This window comes from Oncorhynchus keta, chromosome 13 (assembly GCF_023373465.1).
Source record: "Oncorhynchus keta strain PuntledgeMale-10-30-2019 chromosome 13, Oket_V2, whole genome shotgun sequence".
In the NCBI taxonomy this organism is placed as follows: Eukaryota; Metazoa; Chordata; class Actinopteri; order Salmoniformes; family Salmonidae; genus Oncorhynchus; species Oncorhynchus keta.
The window spans coordinates 50766930-50786280 of NC_068433.1; the positions used below are offsets into that span (position 1 = coordinate 50766930).

Sequence of the window (19351 nt, forward strand, 5' to 3'; positions counted from 1 at the left end):
CATCTCACATAACATCAACAGTCACCACATCTCACATAACATCAACAGTCACCACATCTCACATAACACCAACAGTCACCACATCTCATATAACATCAACAGTCACTACATCTCACATAACACCAACAGTCACCACATCTCACATAACATCAACAGTCATAGGCTACGCTAGACCATCAGCTATTGTTTGCTTTCGATGCAGTGTCCCCTCCACCCACTCCCTGCCAGGGTGTAGTGATATGAGATTATAGATTAACAGGCTGTTCAAAGTGACTGCTACTTGCGACTTTTCTGATTGGCAGAGGGAAAAATCAACAAAATAAACCTCCACCCAAGGACAAGGCACGTCAATAACTGCCAACCTCGGCTTAGAGGAGCTTATAACAGGGTCTCATTTCCTACTTTAAAACAACGAGTCTGGAGACCGGCTCAGTGCAAACAACAGAACACGAAGCCAAATCCCACTCACCTTCATTTTGAACACGTACAGTTGGTGTTTTGAGCCACAGCAAATATTAGCATTAAAACTAGTGGGATGCTATCTGACTGTTTCGCTGTCATTTGGTTTCTAGAATCCTCTGATAATAAAAGCAGAATAGACAAAGAATGTACTATTTTATGTGTATGAAATGAAAAAAAGTAACATCCTAGAATGTGCATCAATGTTTAGATAAATCTGGACACGACCTTTTGATGTCTGATGCGATCTGGTATAGCCTGGCAGTAACAGCAGTATGCCGTTGGTAAGTTACGGCTATGTATGCTACAGTATACACTCTAAAAGCAAACTCGAGATGTGCTGACATTATGTGGTCACCAAACACTTGGGATATTGCAAATGTCAATGTCTGTGTTCTACTTGTGTAGTATCCTGGTGGCAAGCTCTTCCTGTGTGGTATACTGGTAGTTAACATAGGGTAGAGAGGCTACGCAGTGTGGCTTTGGCTATAGCACCTCGCCAGCTCTTACCTAGTTCTTCCTCTGGTAGAGTTGTTTCTCTGGTCACCCACACATTGTGGAAGGATGAGTTTTCCTCAGTGGTAATGTGTGCAGTGAAGCCTCTATCTGGGGAGCGTAGACTTCTATTAGAGCCATAAATCATGTTAGTGGGAGAGGAGGGTGGACAGGGGGAGGTGGAGGTTGGACACGGGGAGGTGGAGGGGGGCTCAGGGTCGTAAATCTCATTACCTGAGACTGTTGCTCCCCGTTCTCAATCACTCCCATTATCAGCTGACCTTGACCAGCAGTGCAGACACTCACACTCAATCAGGCCTCGGGGAGATGTATGCTTGCGTGTGTGTGTGTGTGTGTGTGTGTGTGTGTGTGTGTGTGTGTGTGTGTGTGTGTGTGTGTGTGTGTGTGTGTGTGTGTGTGTGTGTGTGTGTGTGTGTGTGTGTGTGTGTGTGTGTGTGTGTGTGTGTAGTGAGAAAATGTCAGAAACCTCTTTACTTTTTCCACATTTTGTTGTGTTACAATGTGGGATTATAATAGATTTAGTTGTCATCTTTTTGTCACTAATGTCAAAGTGGAATGAAAAATAAAACTAATATGCTGTATCTTGATTAGATGAGTATTCAACCCCCTGAGTCAATACTGTACATGTAAGAATCGCCTTTGGCAGCGATTACAGCTGTGAGTCTTTCTGAATAAGTCTCTAAGTCTAAGGGCTTAGATTTGAATACCAATTTTAGTCAAAACTGTAACTAGGCCACTCAGCAACATTCAATGTTGTCTTGGTAAGCAACCAGTGTATATTTGCCCTTGTGTTTTAGGTTACTGTCCTGTCTGGGGAAAAGCAGACTGAACCAGGTTTTCCTCTAGAATTTTGCCTATGCTTAGCTCTATTTTATTTATTTTTATCATAAAAATACGTCCTAGTCCTTTCCGATGACAAGCATACCCATAACATGACGCAGCCACCAAAAAACATATATGATGAGTGGTACTCAGTGATGTGTTGTGTTGGATTTACCCCAAACCTAACACGTTGTATTCAGGACAGAAAGTTCATTTCTTTGCCACATTTTTTACAGTTTTACTTTAGTGCCTTATTGCAAACATGATGCATGTTTTGGAATATGTTTTATTCTGTACAGGCTTCCTTCTTTTCAGTCTGTCAATTAGGTTAGTATTGTGGAGTAACTATAATGTTGTTGATCCATCCTCAGTTTTCTCCTTTCACAGCCATTGTTTCTATTTTAAAGTCACCATTGGCCTCGTGGTGAAATCCCTAAGGGGTTTCCTTCCTCTCTGGCAACTGAATTAGGAAGGACACCTGTATCTTTTTAGTGACTGGGTGCATTGATACACCATCCAAAGTCTAATTAATAACTTCACCACGCTTAAAAGGATATTCAACGTCTGCTTTTTGTTGTTGTTACCCATCTACCAATAGGTGCCCTTCTCTGCGAGGCATTGGAAGACCTCCCTGGTCTTTGTGGTTGAATCTGTTCTTGAAATTCACTGCTCGAATGAGGTAACTTATAGGTAATTGTGTGTGTGGGGTACAGAGATGAGGTAGTCATTAAAAAATCATGTTAAACACTATTATTGCACACAGAATGAGTCCATGCAACTTATTATGTGACTTGTTAAGCCAATTGTTACTCCTGAACTTATTTAGGCTTACCATAACAAAGGGGTTTAATACTCATTGACTGAAGGAACTTCAGAATTTTTTACGAATTTGTAAACATTTTGAAAAACGTAATTACACTTTGAAATTACAAGGTATTGCGTGTAGACCAGTGATGAAACATCTCAATTTAAATTCAGGCTGTAACACAACAAAATGTGGAAAAAGTGAAGGGGTGTGAATACTTTCTGAAAGTACTGTATATCTGACTAGGTCAGGGTCGTTTAACCTCCGTACAGTATAACCATTAGTTCCAATGTGTCCATGATATTCGTGATCTCCTTAAGTGCACGAGGGTGATAGTTTGCAGTGTGATTTCCTTTCACGTTCCACTGAAGTACTGAAAACCTTTTTTTTTATAGTCTCTCACCACAACAAAACGTGGAAAAGTCAAGGTGTTGAATACTTTCTGAAGACACTGTATATTATGTGTGTGGGGGCTCATGTGTTAGAGGAGTCTTGTTGTCATACAGGTCAGCTGTTACGATGCTCATACTGTCAGTGGTGCAAATGGATCTGGACATGAACGTGTTCCTTTTTGTTCATATGTTTCTGCATTTCGATGTACGTTGCGTTTCAGCACGTTTAGTTCTTTGATTCATTTTTTGTCTTTGCACTCCAATCTTCTCTATCGTCTCAGCCGACTTTCTCCATCTGTCGTCTTTATTGGACCTCTCTGACCTTTTCTCAGTCTCTGTCCTGTGCTGTTTGCTTTTCTCAGTCTCTGTCCTGTGCTGTTTGCTTTTCTCAGTCTCTGTCCTGTGCTGTTTGCTTTTCTCAGTCTCTGTCCTGTGCTGTTTGCTTTTCTCAGTCTCTGTCCTGTGCTGTTTGCTTTTCTCAGTCTCTGTCTGTTTTTGCTTTTCTCAGTCTCTGTCCTGTGCTGTTTGCTTTTCTCAGTCTCTGTCCTGTGCTGTTTGCTTTTCTCAGTCTCTGTCCTGTGCTGTTTGCTTTTCTCAGTCTCTGCTGTTGTTTGCTTTTCTCAGTCTCTGTCCTGTGCTGTTTGCTTTTCTCAGTCTCTGTCCTGTGCTGTTTGCTTTTCTCAGTCTCTGTCCTGTGCTGTTTGCTTTTCTCAGAGTGGAGTTGCAGCTCTGTGGCGTTGCCCTTGGTTTCTCTGTTGTTAGAGCACTCCTGCCATCAATCTAACAGTGGGGAACACTGACCAAATGAATGTCAGGATTCCAAAAAGAGCAGAGAAGCCAGTCTTGTGTTGCTTACACACACACACACACACACACACACACACACACACACACACACACACACACACACACACACACACACACACACACACACACACACACACACACACACACACACACACACACACACACACACACACACACACACACACACACACATTCACATGCACACCACAGGAGGCTGCTGAAAGGAGGATGGCTCATAATAATGGCTGCAATGGAGTGAATGGAATGGCATCAAACACATGGAAACCAATGTGTTTAATGTATTTGTTGCCATTCCACCACTTCCGCTCCAGCCATTACCACGAGCCCATCCTTCCCAATTAGTCAACCTCCTGTGACACTCACACACACACACACACACACACACACACACACACACACACACACACACACACACACACACACACACACACACACACACACACACACACACACACACACACACACACACACACACACACACGGATCGTTATTCACAAACCAATTTCTCTATTTTTCCCCCCACTGTTGGCTTCTTGCTACTTCACGTCCTCTTTCAAGCACACAACAATCAATTACCAGGTGGATGCAAACCGCAGTGCAAGTTCACTTAGAATGTTTATGCTATATAAGGGGTGTTGACTGCATTCAGACAACATACCCTGCAAGCTGTCCACCAACAATGTCATTGGATATTGAGGCAAAACAACATCAGTCCTAACAATACACCTTGACAAACATTTTTTGTAAACCTGCAGTGCGGTATATGTTTTTGGGGCTTTAGTCACTTACTGTAGAGCACGCACACACACACACAGGTCTTGGAACAGGTCTCATTAAAGACCACTGCAGGGTCAGAGTGCACCGTACCCATGTCACTTAGCCATCCCACAATCCCCTGCGGCCTCAGCACAAACACAACAAATCACTGCACAATGCCTGCTGCCGGCATCCTAATGCCTAGATCTTTACACTTCAAAAACACAATTATGCTAATGCCAGGAATCATTTGCCATTCCGGGTCTAATTTAATTCACCCTTTTAGCGAAGAAAGCTAATTAGAGGGTTTAATTAACATTTGCGACACAAACCGAGAATGGGGCGGCGAGCCTGTCGATCGTAGAGAGCAACTAGCACTACTGAAGACGAGGGAAGAGAGAGAGAGCGAGAGAGAGAGAGAAAAGGTCTGAAACCCATGCAGATGAGGAGAGGGAGCACCATAGGGAGCACTAAGTGAAGCTCTTCCATCCGTCTGCCAGTGAATCAGAGCACTGTCTTGTGATGTTTACTGCTGCAATGGTTTGGTAATTATCACAGTGTGACTTAGCCAACGGCCGCCTCAGTAACACACTACGGGTGACATTTTACACTAGCAGTGCAGTCTGGCCAATGAGCAACAGGGGGGAAGGAAGCTCAAAACAATACAGCATGGAACAAGTGGTGACATCCCACCCACTGAAAGAAGGCATCCCAGTAATGCACTCTAACCCAGACCAACAGGTGATCACAGATCACCATGGGAACATGGGAACATGTCAGTCACACACCTTAATGGAGTGTTAAAGGCCCAACAGTAGTAGTTGTGTAACACATCGGCTGGAGTCATCACAATGACACCCTACGATCCTGGCTGAAGCTAGTCATCAACGAGATGAGGATATTTGACAGGAGGGAGAATGGCACACCTTTGTATGCAGTGCACTCCACTCAGCCTGGGGCAGGAGAACACTTTCACCTTCGTCTTCATGGCACAGAGCAGCTCCTCGTCTCCTCCACCTGAAGGACAATCATAAAGAATACATTAATGACGGATTAACTTCACGCTCTCTCTCTTCACTTTCTCATTTTTTTATGACATGACCAATAGAGGTCTTCAACATCAAACCTAAAAACCAACTTGACACTGGCTCAGTGGTACTCTTAGAAAAAAATGGTTTCTAAAGGGTTCTTCGGCAGTCCCCATAAGAGAATCCTTTTGGGTTCCATGTAGAACCCTCTTTGGAAAGGATTCTACATGGAACCCAAAAGGGTTATACCTGTCCCGGAACCAAAAAGGTTCTGTCTAGAACCAAAAAAGTTATTTAAAGGGTTCTCCTATAGGGACACCTGAATAACTCTTTTAGGTTCTAGATAGCACTTTTGTTTCCAAGAGTGTCAGGTGGTGCTCTGTCAACACCACAGCCCAGAGACGAACAACAACAGGAATATCTTCAGCTATGAAGTGCATCAATGTAGCGATTGACTTCAACAGTGTGTCATTTTGATAAGACTTGCTGGGGTCTCGCTATCGTGCGAAACACGGTTTTTATATGAAGTCAATCACCGGCATTAATCCCCATCTTCAAAGAACTGTGAACATAAAGGCAGTGGGAGAAAAAAACCTCTGATAACTTCAATCGACAGTCTGCACCACGCAACGCTCATTAAAAAAACAATACGAGCCTAGAGGAACAGAACAGCGGCAACAATGGCGGTATACCAGGGTGGTTGGATGTGAGGGCTTTGTAGTGAACCTGATTAGAGGGAAATTGCTTTCTAGCGCTCTCAGGGTCTGCCTCCCCGAGTGGCAAAGCTCTTGTCAGCGCTAAAGGTAGAGTCTCAGAAACTATTCTGTCAGTCAGAGATACCCAACATGAGGTGATGCTCCTGAACTTGTCTGCTGGAGAACAAAGAGCGAGGAGGTTCTGATGATGCCTAACAGGGTGATGGGTTAAATGGCTGTTGAAGGGGGAGGGGGACTTTGTTTGAGTTCATATCCGCTTGATCGAGTTGATGTTTCACTTGACACTAACGCAGGCAATCCAAGTCACCTCGACCATCTGGGAGGTTGCCTCTGAACTCCTCGACTCGCAAATAACTACAAAATATTCCAGATCCTGGTGGTCTAACATCACTGTCAATTCTGCTGAAAAATATTTTGGGCAACTTGGGCTATCAAGTTAAGTTCAGTTAATTAAGTCAAAAAAGTGTTTGGTTGATGTTTGATTGATGTTGTAATTAAACTGAGTGAGCACTCGGACCCGTGTCTGTAATGCATTCGTGTCTTTGCATTAGACTGTGTCGACTCGGCTCTAGATAGGAGATATGTCAGTGACTGAGCCAGGACAGGAATCCCATGGCAACACTCATCCCACACGATCGATAACCACTGTGACAACCGCCGCATCCGCCTCGCCCTCGGTCGCAGTCCACAGAACAAGCCATCCTGGGGCCTGAGACTGACGATAACAGCCCCGGAGAGGTAGCTTGATTTACGACCGTAGTACCAAGATTGAGGCACCCCCATCCACCACAGTCGCCCCCACAAACGACCTGCCTCCAGTGGGGCTTAGCATGATGCTCACACCAGTCTCCCCACCTCCACGCTTGTCCACCCTCCAGTGTCTGTCTGTCTGCCATTTAATAAGGCTAATATGCAACATAGCTCAGGTTAAAGTACCTGCCCTGGAGGAGTCTGGGTAATCAAACTGTCATTTTCTGTGTTAGAATGGACGTCACATAGGACAGATAAGAAGACTCCATTTTAAAGGGTAAACAGGAAGGAGAAATGAATATATCCCTCACCTCGATTAACTCGACTGCCCAGGTTAAGGGTGTGTCAGTCTGTCGGCCAAATGGAGCTATTCGCAGATGTTGTCCCATACCTCAGCCCCCACCACCACCCCCTACCCACCTACCCACGACCCCCCCTCCTGTTCATCGGTGGAGGTTGATGAGCGATTGAAGACACTGCTTCCATCTCTCTCCCGAGTCGTATCAATATTCATGGGGCTGTCGGGCGTGTGTGCGCTGCCTGTCTCGTTACCCTTTGATCCCCCTGCGAAGGCTGTCGGAAGCCCAGCCGCACCAACAACACAGGCGGCGTTTGAAGTGAGGAGAGAACAGCTGCTCACATTGATCTCCAAACACTCTCCCTCTCTCTGCAGCACCCCCACACACATATAAAACACATACAAAGCACATACGAAACACATACGAACATATACGTTCATTCCCACCCGCGGGCATGCACAGCTACGCATGAAGTACATTGAGTCTGTGATGAAACATCAAACACAAGTGAACAACCTCTATGTAGACACCCCACTATGCCAAACATAGTAATAGAAACAGTACAGCGGTGACAAGTGCCTTGTTAATTTACTCTTCCATCTTATTGTCACAAAGAACTCATCAACAAGTTTTTACGGTAACAAATTACCGTAGTTGCGTGGGGTCATTGCTGTATTTAAACACAGTAAAGAAAAAGCAGGAAAACGAGTTGCTCGTAAATCATTTCGGTTCAGTTACTATCAGTGATATTATTCAGATCCACATCTAAATATATTATATTATATTTCACTTACTTCTTTATGCCCTTTCAACTTCGTAATATCTAGCAATTAAATTAAATAAAAATGGGAAGAAGTTGGCTTATTTGAACATTAATTGGTTTGAATGAGTAAATGTACATTTTTATTTGCAGTGATTGGTTATTTTAACTCTCAATAGAGAGTAAGTAACCTCAGGTTCGTTCAGCCAATCCTATGGGGGAAAATAATGAGTAAAGAATAAGGTTTTTGCAATAAACGTTTTAAAAAAGGTCTGTGTTAAACACAGGCTTAGGAGATCTTCTACGTTTTGTTCTATGAGATAATATCAGTCAGTTAACATGACCTTTATGAATTATGAAGCCTTTGTGATTTTTTTTTTGCAAAAATGCTGAAAAAAATCTGTGACTTTAGCTGATGAAGATTATCTCATAGAACAAAACGTATAAGATCTCTTAAGCCCGTGTTTACCACAGACCTTATTTTCAGTGTTTATCCAAAACCCATAGAAAAACTCCATTAATTTCCCCAGGCTTTGACCAACAAGTCATGCCTACAGTTAGAGTTAGTGCCTACAAAAAGACGCCATTACTATTGCGCTCTATTGCAGTCAATTTTACACAAATTTAAACCCAGAGTTAGAATAGGTATCTGACTTAATCTGTAATTCTAACCAACCCAAACTATGATGACAACATCTACAAAACAAAACATGAAGATTGAAATAATACATCTATTATAATCCTATTAAATTAAGGTTTATTGTCAAATACAATCTGGAAATCAGGCAAATTAGTAATATCAATACAATCAGGTATTACAGTGCATTAGATTGACATTATCCAGGCCAAGGGGTATAATCAATATAACCCACTATCAGACATTTATAAGCCTGTAAACCTCACTAACTGTAGCCTCTGCATGACTCCATTTTATTTTATACTCAGTACATTCTCATGCTCTCTTTATATCTTGTGTGATAACTCATAACATACACATTGGCAAATTATTGTTATGGACTATGTACATAGAAACACATATTTCCCATTGTTCTACCATCAGAAATAAGAGGTCAATGTGGTTTTGTTTAGTTGAGAATTGCTTCACACTGACTGAACAGAAATAAGAGAACATGAATTTGAGAATTTAACCCTATCACCCTTTTAGAGAACACCCTATGAGAACACCCTATGAGAACATCTTATGAGAACATCCTATGAGAACACCCTGTGAGAACACCGTGTGAGAACACCCTATGAGAACATTAATTGAGAACATTCATTGAGAACACCATATGAGAACACCCTATGAGAACATCCTATGAGAACACCCTATGAGAACACCCTATGAGAACACTCTATGAGAACATCCTATGAGAACACCCTGTGAGAACACCCAATGAAAACAACCTGCAGTATGAGAACACCTTATGAGAACATCCTATGAGAACATCCTATGAGAACACCCTATGAGAACATCCTATGAGAACACCCTATGAGAACATCCTGTGAGAACATCCTATGAGAACACCCTGTGAGAACACCCAATGAAAACAACCTGCAGTATGAGAACATCCTTATGAGAACATCCTATGAGAACACCTATCCTATGAGAACACTCTATGAGAACATCCTATGAGAACACCCTGTGAGAACACCCAATGAAAACAACCTGCAGTATGAGAACACCTTATGAGAACATCCTATGAGAACATCCTATGAGAACATCCTATGAGAACACCCTGTGAGAACACCCAATGAAAACAACCTGCAGTATGAGAACACCTTATGAGAACATCCTATGAGAACATCCTATGAGAACATCCTATGAGAACATCCTATGAGAACACCCTGTGAGAACACCCAATGAAAACAACCTGCAGTATGAGAACACCTTATGAGAACACCCTCTGCTGATTTTGTTCCAGTGACCAAATAACCTCAGCAAGTCTAGTTAGTTAATCAAATAGAATTTTCAATTTATGATCATATAATTGAATAAGCTAATTATTTCCCCTGGGCCTGGCTCGCTAAAGTAATACGATGCACCATTTTCAGCCTTGTATGTGAAGTTAGATGAATGTCTTACATTCTCGAGAGAAATTCAAGGACAAATCACGGGTCTCGATGCAAAATGTCTCTTTCATTGTTTCTGATAGCACCTTGAGTGTGCTTTGCATGTCAAAACGTATCTTTCACAAGTAGTGCTCACCAAATTGTGGTCACCCATGTAATATTGACTGCACAGTCCCATTCACTCAGATGCAAAGCATCTGGAATAAAAAGAGGGCATTGCAACAGTGCTATGGTAACCATGCTGGTAGTACTAAATGTATTTTATCTACGACTGGAAATGCTCATGGAAAACAAGACAAGTGCATGTTCTTAACAGCGGTCTTATCGCAAGAGTGTTGTTAATCCGTGTCCTGGTTCAATTCCAAACCTGGCCCCTCACTCCATCGTGGCCATGTAGCCTGGTTCCCAGTGTCAAATTAGCATAACCACTTCACTGTGACAGTGGATATGTGGTGAGAGTTCTGGCACAAAATGGCTGTCATGCATCACCCAGATGGGTTCTACGATGTGGTGAGTTTCTCCATATGACAAGTCCTGAAGAGCTACTGGGTGTGCAGGCCTGTCCCAAGTAGCATGAGTAAATCTGATGATCTCATGAGTTGGACTAATAAGGTCAGGGCAAGGTGGGGGAAGGTGGGGCTACAGTAGTATATAAGGTTTACAAAAAAAATGGAATACTGTGTTGACCACACTCTTTCTTTTCAGTCTATAATACAGCCTGCTTGGAACGATCGTTTTTCTAGTGATGGTACAGTGAATCATGGGAAACCCTCCAGGGATGATCCCCCGGAGAACGACAGGAGATAAGAAAGAGTCAGCTCTGAGAAATACACCCCAGCTGGAAGTCAACCCTAAGTACAGACCTAGGATCAGCTCTGAGAAATACACCCCAGCTGGAAGTTAACCCTAAGTACAGACCTAGGATCAGCTCTGAGGAATACACCCCAGGTGGAAGTTAACCCTAAGTACAGACCTAGGATCAGCTCTGAGGAATACACCCCAGGTGGAAGTTATCCCTAAATACATGTCTAGGATAATCTCTCCTTACCCCAGTCCTACTCTTTAAATTGACCAATTGATCAGTGTGTTAAAAGCATCTTAACTCATCAATACGATATATGACACTTGGTTTGTTAAGATGTTAAATCGAGAATTACTGAAAAGCTGCATTCAGATCAGCAGCTGCATCGTCCATTTTGCTCCCAGAAGGAGAGGTTGGAGATCGATACAGCCAATCTTCAGAATAACGTTAGCCACTTCCTACTGGCGCTAATGAAGAGAGCTGTCTACAGAGAGCGAGGAAAACCTTTCTCAAGGGACCCACAGTTACCCATGATCACATTACGAGAGACGGGCAGTGAAACAGACGTAACAGATTGAGCAAACACATACCTAAATACACACACACACACATCTACACACAGACTACAAACACACACCTAAATACACACACACACACACATACACACAGACTACAAACACACACCTAAATACACACACACACACATCTACACACAGACTACAAACACACACCTAAATACACACACACACACACACACACACACACACACACACACACACACACACACAACTACACACACACACACACACACACACACACACACACACACACACACACACACACACACACACACACACATACACACAGACTACAAACACATACCTAAATACACACACACATCTACACACAGACTACAAACACACACCTAAATACACACACACATTCACACAGACTACAAACACATACCTAAATACACACACACACACACACACATTCACACAGACTACAAACACATACCTAAATACACACACATCTACACACAGACTACAAACACACACCTAAATACACACACACACACACACTACACACAGACTACAAACACACACCTAAATACACACACACACACATACACACAGACTACAAACACATACCTAAATACACACACATCTACACACAGACTACAAACACACACTTAAATACACACACACACACACATACACACAGACTACAAACACACACCTAAATACACACACACACACATACACACAGACTACAAACACATACCTAAATACACACACATCTACACACAGACTACAAACACACACCTAAATACACACACACACACATACACACACACACACAGACTACAAACACATACCTAAATGCAAACTTGTTATAAACACTCACACAAACATAAGCCAAATGTGAGCCTGATACAAAATGACACAAAATCCTATATATGTATATTAAACGTTCCACTGTTTTAGTATACCTGTTAAAGAATTAGATTTAGAATGAGTTTCTCATTAGTAACTTGTATGATAAGGCCTTTATAGCACTATATATATAATACTCTCCCAAGGCACTTCAGTGCTCTTGTCTCTCTTCTGAACTTCAAAGATGTCTTTCCGTACAGCTATAATCAACATATTCCTCAGTGTTTACATGATCTTCACAGGACTAACGAGGTGGTTTTGTCCCAGTCTGATCACTAGAAATAGACTTGGATGTGAAAAGGTCCTGAGAGCGTGTGGATATCTGCCTTCCTCTGCACTCGCCCAGCAATGGGCACAAACTCATCATGCTCAGAGCCGGAGCGCGCTGCTTCGACCACTGCGTCACCGCGGTTCACAGTTCACTCTAGCAAACCGTGAGAATACTTGATGATAGAAACAGGGCATGGTTTTTTATTATTTTGTTTTATTCCTGCCCCAAACCATAGCCCTAACCTTAACCACTCAGAAGTCATGCCTAAACTATTAGCCTTTAGAGTTGTTTCTGTTTTAACCCTGGAACCACACGGAATCAACCCATGTACCCACGCAGAATTAATGCTTCAAAAATAGACTTTCATCCATAATACGTCGAATTTCAAAGGGAAACTATGAGATTTGATGTTTTCTCCACCCGCTGAATTACACTGTGCCCTATGATGGCCGAGGGATTGTGTTGGCAAATTATTTGACCGCTTGTAGAACAGTTTCCATAATGACTGATGGAAAGGTATCACGACTATATTAAAATAAGAGTTGCATTTAATATTTCTCACTGTGATATAGGAACTTGAACTACTGCGATATTGCCACAACCTGAACAAACTGCTATGACAATTATTCAATTTTTTTCACAAATCACTGTCCATTTAGAAACCGCCACAAGGCTTTTCTTGGACATATAGCTGGACCTGATGAATACAAATAGAGAATAGAGCTGATGAATAGAGCACACATGTACGTAAATTCATCCACACTTAGTAGAACAACATGGAAGGATAGCAACCTGGCCGCAGGAGGACGGTTAATGTCAGTGAGCTAGCTATGTGAATAGCCTCACTCCGCAAATACGCACATTGGTTCATATTTTTTTTACAAATGTTTTTGTCACTGCTCGACCAACTTTATATGAAATCTATCAATATATTTTTTTATCTAAGACCACAAAGGAAACAACTACGTCGACTATTTAGTAGTATATGTTTAGTATTATATGTAGCAGCATTCATCCTGTTCATATTAAAATGTACACAAAATATATCCACAATCACACAGGTTATAAACCAGAAAGCATATCAGTTAGAAGTCAAATCAATTCTCTCTTGGCTTAGAGATGCAGAGACACCGCTGACGCAATGTTCGAACTTACCATGTCTCTCTTGAACGCAACCCAACACAATAGCTGAAAATGATGCAGACACCAACAAAACCTACTTTAATCCGCCTGTAAAACTCCTGTAAACCTCCTGTAAAACCTGTTTCCTTTATTGTTGAGGTAATGCAGAAAGTACAGACAATCTGCTCTCTTTTATTAGCCGACTAAAATTGTCTCCTAAAAAAGCGCACCTGGCAAACTTCCCTTTATGACACACTTGCACACGCGGACAAACACACACACATCCACAGTTTCTTCACTTGGGTCACTAGCACCTTCTCTTTCCTACACACACACACACACGCACACACACGCACGCACACACACACACACACACACACACACACACACACACACACACACACACACACACACACACACACACACACACACACACACACACACACACACACACACACACACACACACACACACACACACACACACACACACACACGCACACATTCCTCCAACCTGCCATTGACTAGCCTGCTTTGTACTCTGTAGAGTTTGTCACTCCCTTGCTATAGAGCTAAGCACACAAGAGCCAGTCTGATCTGAGCTAAGTGTAGGCAGTCAGGACAGCTTAGGGACATGGTGGGAACACTGCAGAGAGTGTAGAGCAGAGAGAGTACAGCGGAGAGAATAGAGCAGAGAGAGTAGAGCAGAGAGAGTAGAGCAGAGAGAGTAGAGCAGAGAGTGTAGAGCAGAGAGAGTACAGCGGAGAGAATAGAGCAGAGAGGGTAGACTAGAGAGAGTAGAGCAGAGAGGGTAGAGCAGAGAGATTAGAGCAGAGAGAGTAGAGCAGAGAGAGTAGAGGGGAGAGAGTAGAGAGTAGAGCAGAGAGAGTAGAGCAGAGAGAGTAGAGCAGAGAGAGTAGAGCAGAGAGTGTAGAGCAGAGAGAGTACAGCGGAGAGAATAGAGCAGAGAGGGTAGAGCAGAGAGAGTAGAGCAGAGAGAGTAGTGCGGAGAGAGTAGAGGGGTGAGAGTAGAGAGGAGAGAGTAGAGGGGAGAGAGTAGAGAGGAGAGAGTAGAGGGGAGAGAGTAGATAGTAGAGGGGAGAGAGTAGAGGGGAGAGAGTAGAGGGGAGAGAGTAGAGGGGAGAGATTAGAGAGGAGAGGGGAGAGAGTAGAGGGGAGAGAGTAGAGAGGAGAGACTAGAGGGGAGAGAGTAGAGGGGAGAGAGTAGAGAGGAGAGAGTACAGCGGAGAGAGTAGAGAGGAGAGAGTACATCGGAGAGAGTACAGCAGAGGGGTACATACCTACAAGGCTGTGCCGAGGCTGTGGAGTCGCAGTGGTGAGATTCATCTGGACGAGCAGGAAGGATGGATCAGTGCTCCTCAACAGCTCTCAGCTGAAGACTTGACATCCTTTAACAGGAGAGGAGCTGTTTCCTCTCTTCCCTCCTTCTCTCTGACTCGCTCCTCCACTCTCTCTGCCTTACGTCTCGCTCCCTCCCTTCCCCTACTCCCCTCGTTCTCTCCTCCCCTCATTCTACCCCCTCTACATTCCCCCCCTTTTCTAACCCACTCTTTCTCTCTCTCCTACTCTGCCCACCTTTTTCTTTACTTGTCTCTCTCTCTCTCCCTCCCTACACAACACTACTCCTCTCAATCTTTAGAATCGCTTTTATCCCAATGAAATTCTGAAGTTCTATGAATATTTGAGGATTATTTAGAAATCCTGAATGGAGGGAGTTGACTAAGTATCACCTGTCCCTCTGCGTACGTAGGATGGAACCCCTTTGTCCAAGTCCGAGTGTGTGTGGTTTAGGAACAATGAATTAAGTCTAGAAACAGGTTGAGGTGTGTGTGTGTGTGTGTGTGTGTGTGTGTGTGTGTGTGTGTGTGTGTGTGTGTGTGTGTGTGTGTGTGTGTGTGTGTGTGTGTGTGTGTGTGTGTGTGTGTGTGTGTGTGTGTGTGTGTGTGTGTGTGTGTGTGTGTGTGTAGGACCTGAGAAGCTGGTCAGTAGTGATCGCTGATCGCCCCATCCTTCAGAATAGCAGAGATGCCGATGAGCTCTTGCCATCATCCGTGAACTCTGCTGTTTAATGCCTATTGATTGTCACGCACAAAGACATGCATTTTTTTTTGCCAATGCTCCAATATACTGTGGAAGAGGAAATACAAACATTACACACACAGGGCAGCTTATGGCCACTGTAGCAGTTGAATGGTAGAGTAGCGGAGTGGTCTCTTCAAATACACAGAAACACACTCAGAGGATTGAGCTGATGATGGCAGAAAAGGTGAAGTGCTCTCCCTGCCATTATCAGTGCCAGAGGGAGAGCGGGTGAGATCATCCCTGGACTCTGACTGCAGTCGGTGTTCCACCTTCCACCCCCCTTTGTTTTCTGCTCTTCCCTTCACTACGAAAGAGAGCTCTCACACACTGCCTCATCCCCTGTTTCCATAGTGACTCTTTCCCCCTCTCAGGCTCGGCATAATCAAGAGCAAAGGAGTGGGGAGGGTAGTGGAGTGTGGCGGGGGGGCAGAGAGAGTGAAAAAGGAAGAGAGATGAGGGAGGAAGATAGGAAAAGCAGAGGGGAGAGAATGAGTACACAGGCTAGAGAGAAAGAGAAAGAAAGGTGAGGGAAAGAACTGGCTGCAAAGGGAAAGAGAGAAGAGAGGGAGGAACGGGGAAGGAGAGAGACCTAAGAGAACGGATTTTGTAGTTGAGTGAAGGAACTAAGGGAATGTAGTTGAGAAATACTGTATGCAAAGATTGTTTTGACTTGTGTTAAAAATATTTGCTTTTAAATTGGCCATAGCATTTTCTCTGGCATCAATGTTAAATGTAAAGAAAACAGACATGCAATACCAATTATGTCAAATAAACTGTTGATATAGCATTTAAACGTCCAAATCCTCTCCCTGAGTTGGATCCTAATTATCCCAATATACAGGATCAAAAGGATCCCAATCTCCACCTTTGAAATCTGAAAAAGAAACAGTTGCTGCATTTATGACAGAATGTCAGATTGGACGACCACCAGAAAATCTGGATCAGAGAGATCGGAATCTTATCTTGACGTTTTGAAACACCTAATTGGAACATATAATAAAAAATGTGAAATCCCACATTTTTTAAAGCCAGTGGGCATTGAAGGTACAGTGGCTTGCGAAAGTATTCACCCCCTTGGCATTTTTCATATTTTGTTGCCGTACAACCTGGAATGAAAATGTTTTTTTGGGGGGGGGGTCTGTATCATTTGATTTACACAACATGCTAATACTTTGTAGAGCCACTTTTTGCAGCAATTACAGCTGCAAGTCTCTTGAGGTATGTTGTTGTTATGGTATTTATGCCCAGTCTTCATGGCAAAACTGCTCCAGCTCCTTCAAGTTGGGTGGGTTCTGCTGGTGTAGAGCAATATTTAAGTCATACCACAGATTCATCAATTGGATTGAGGTCTGGGATTTGACTAGGCCATTCCAAGACATTTACATGTTTCCCCTTAAACCACTCAAGTGTTGCTTAAGCAGTATGCTTAGGGTCATTATCCTGCTGGAAGGTGAACCTCCGTCCCAGTCTCAAATCTCTGGAAGACTGAAAAAGGAGTCCCTCAAGAATTTCCCTGTATTTAGTGCCATCCATCATTCCTTCAATTCTGACCAGTTTCCCTGCCGATGAAAAACATCCCCACAGGATGATGCTGCCACCCCCATGCTTCACTGTGGATGGTGTTCTCGGGGTGATGAGATGTTGGGTTTGTGCCAGACATCGCTCTTTCCTTGATGGCCAAAAACCTGCATTTTTGTCTCATCTGACCAGAGTACCTTCTTCCATATGTTTGGGGAGTCTCCCACATGCCTTTTGGCAAATACCAAATGTGTTTGCAATTTTCTTTTCTTTAAGCAATGGCTTTTTTTCTGGCCACACTTCCATAAAGCCCAGCTCTGTGGAGTGTGCGGCTTAAAGTGGTCCTATGGACAGATACTCCAATCTCCGCTGTGGAGCTTTGAGGCTCCTTCAGGGTTATCTTTGGTCTCTTTGTTGCCTCTCTGATTACTGCCCTCCTTTTCTGAGTTTTGGTGGGTGGCCCTATCTTGGCAGGTTTGTTGTGGTGCCATATTCCCTCCATTTTTAATAATGGATGTAATTGTGCTCCATGGGATGTTCAAAGTTTCAGATATTTTTTTATAACCCAACCCTGATCTGTACTTCTCCACAACTTTGTCCCTGGCCTGTTTAGAGAGCTCCTTGGTCTTCATGGTGTCACTTGCTTAGTGGTGCCCCTTGCTTAGTGGTGTTGCAGACTCTAGGGCCTTTCAGAACAGGTGTATATATACACACTGAGATCATATGACAGATCATGTGACACCTAGATTGCACACAGGTTGACTTCATTTAAATAATTATGTGACTTCTGAAGGTAATTGGTTGCACCAGATCTTATTTAGGGGCTGTTATTAATTAATTAATTTATTGCTCATTTGCACACCAGTATCTCTACTTGCACATTCATCTTCTGCACATCTATCACTCCAGTGTTTAATTGCTAAATTGTAATTATTTCTCCACTATGGCCTATTTATTGTCTTACCTCCCTTACCTTACCTCATTTGCACACACTGTATATATACTTTTCTATTATGTTATTGACTGTATGTTTGTTGTTATTCCATATGTAACTCTGTGTTATTGTTTGTGTCGCACTGCTTTGCTTTATCTTGGTCAGGTCGCAGTTGTAAATGAGAACTTGTTCTCAACTTGCCTACCTGGTTAAATAAAGATGAAATACTTTTTTTAAATTCATAGCAAAGGAGGTGAATACATATGCATGCACCACTTTTATTTATTTATTTATTTTTCACTTCACCAATTTGGACAATTTTGTGCATGTCTATTGCATGAAATGCAAATAAAAATACAGATTACAGGATGTAATGCAACAAAATAGTAAACACACCAAGGGGGATGAATACTTTTGCAAGGCACTGTATATTCCACCTTTAAAAAAAAAAGATTCTCCATTGAAAGCACCAGCCCTCAGAGTGTCTATGGCGGTATCACGGTGCTGTACTCAGAGTACCAGACCCTGTCTGCCTCTGAGAGGATAACCACAACTCTATCTCTAGGATGAACTTGTTGGACTCTTCTGCCGTTATCCCAGGTATTAGTTTGGCAGCAGGAATGATTGACAGCTGGCTGATTGGGAGCTGTGGTTTTCCTGCCCTAAAGCCTTCGTTATCGGTGAGATTCAGCCAATTACAGCTCAAGGGCATGGAGACAGAGCACGGTGCCTGTGCAGTTGCTTCTCTCTGCCACCCACACTCACACAGTAGGGCCATCAGTGCACAGGCACGCACAGAGACAGAGACACAGATTACAGAGCACAGGGAGATCCTGAAACAGGAACAGAGAATACACTACAGACAGAGAGAGATGGATATTGTGTTGTACACAGACACAACATGGAGAGAGAGTCAGACAACGCATGCAGCTTTATGAAGACATCAGTTAGGGGGGAATGTG

General features: G+C 43.1%; 1 long non-coding RNA gene across 2 annotated transcripts in view; it reads right to left on the reverse strand.

The window, feature by feature from the left end:
* Positions 1 to 15292, reverse strand: part of LOC118392526 (uncharacterized) — a 38149-nt gene extending 22857 nt beyond the window's left edge. The window contains exons 1-2 of one of the 2 annotated variants that reach the window (XR_008062984.1): positions 15136 to 15292; positions 5505 to 5595 (exon numbers count right to left, since the gene is read on the reverse strand). This is a non-coding gene — a long non-coding RNA (uncharacterized LOC118392526). Of the gene's footprint in view, positions 1 to 5504; positions 5596 to 13868; positions 14026 to 15135 lie in introns of those variants that run through there. The other variant, XR_004827388.2, reaches the window with a different exon arrangement.
* Positions 15293 to 19351: the final 4059 nt, after the last annotated feature.